The sequence below is a fragment of the Antrostomus carolinensis genome, unplaced genomic scaffold, assembly GCF_000700745.2.
Source record: "Antrostomus carolinensis isolate BGI_N321 unplaced genomic scaffold, ASM70074v2 scaffold10509, whole genome shotgun sequence".
Classification (NCBI taxonomy): Eukaryota; Metazoa; Chordata; class Aves; order Caprimulgiformes; family Caprimulgidae; genus Antrostomus; species Antrostomus carolinensis.
In genome coordinates, this window is record NW_010340652.1 from 16,401 (window position 1) to 18,367 (window position 1,967).

The window sequence follows — 1,967 nt, forward strand, 5'->3', positions numbered from 1 at the left end:
GGTGAGGAACAGCTTTTGGTGGCAGTCTGCATTTTGTCAGTGTGACGTGGCCACGTGTCACCTGAACAGTCCAGCCCACCTGCAAGCACTGCAGGCCAGTGATTTACTGGTCTTCTCGGAGACTGTCCCAATCCTCCTTACATTTCTTCTAAGTAGTACGGTCTCACCTTTCCAATTCAAACTAGTTCAATCCTCTTTACATTTCCTCTAAGTACGGTCTCACCTTTCCAATTCAAACTAGTTGGAAGCAGCTGTGAAGGCCATGAACAACTGCAAATCCAGCTCACTTTCCACTTCCATAACTGGAGTAGGGCATTAGTTTTTCAGAGGTTGAGCATCTTTTTGAAAGCGTTAAAGAGGTGGCTGCTGCGTCCACATCAGTAGTTTGTAATCAAAGTTCAAAAATTCAGAACGTGATGCATTGTTATAAATTAATCCCAAAAGTAAATGCATGTCTACATGGAAGCCATGCACATATGCTTAACTACAAATGCACAGCTAATTGCCAAATTAACTACCACCAATCAACTACCATCAATCAATAATCAACTACCCATTACATTCTATTTTAGGCCTAAAATAACATAGCAGTTGTTTCTACTTAACTGTCTTATGTGGAGCTACACACAGACTCCTTTCAGTCAAAACAGTAATGTTCAATAGAATATTTATTAGTAGGATTGCTATTGTAAAGGTATAAGCAGTCTAAAAAAAAATTTAGAAGAAATATGTGCAATATGAAAACAAGATTTCCAGAAATCTCTGCTGCAATAACCAGCGACATCCAAGAGAAACATGTGATAAATACAGCTGGACAGCTTCAGGGGCAACGGCACTGCTCAAGAGTCAGCAGTGAATCACCACTGAATAATCAAGCTCCCGTAGTTTGTGCAGTACAGAGCCTGTGGTTTTCCTACATACTTTTACTGGAACTAAGCTGTGCTAAAAGAATGAAGCCAGCTACAAATACATGTCAAATTAAGAAGGCCGATAAGTTTCAGCCATAGTTAGTGCTTTCTTGGCAAGTGGTCCTCTCCCCAGGATATTTATGAGTAGCAGACAAGCTTGTGGAGAAAAAACGAATGTCACTTCTTCAAAAAAAAAACAAACCACTGAACTGCAATTTTAATACAGCCACTTATACATTAATTTTGTAGCCAACGTAGTTAAAATGCATGTATTTCTAGATTAAAATACACCTTCGGTGCACAATTAATTGACTGGAGTCCATAGTTCTGATTATTCACCAAATTTACTGATAGAAGGATAATACAGATCCCTGAACTAGAAAAGAACATCTAGTTGTGTAACACAGGCTCTTGTCCCACATCTCCTCCAGAGTTTCCAGAAACCACATCGCATTAATGAGATGACTTACAACACACACATTCTTCTTCCTTATTATAAACATTTTCCTGCAGTCCCCATGAGAGTACTGAAGTCAGAAACTGAGGTTAAAAAGCCGCGTAAACATGAAAAGTTAGCATGTCATCTCTGAAACATTTATTCTGTGATGAAAGAAACATTCTACATTGTGCAAATATCCCAGAAATGCTGGATCACTGTGATCAAAGAGAAAAGAGAAAGAAGGGAAGAGGAGAAAGTGAAAAACAACTAAGCTTCTCATGGCCAGTAGCTGCATGTGTCTATAAGGGTGCAAGAAAGCCCAAGGCAGAATTCTGTTGTCTCTATGAAGTCTTCTACAGTCTGTTCACAGAAAAGGACAAAGCTTAAAATCAGAGCACAGTTATCATCTAGAATTACAGGTTGTTGGGTTTGCTCTCCCCCCACCAATGTGTTGAAATGCTCATACTATGCCACTCATACGCCCACGTGCTGTTCTCAGCTGGCTCATCATCAGACAGAGTTCTGTGTGTGCCACCTACACTCTCACAGAAAGGGCAACTCCTCCTCCTGGCCTGGCCTTCTTCTACCTGTCTGTGATAGTTTCACTGGGCTGGCCCTTG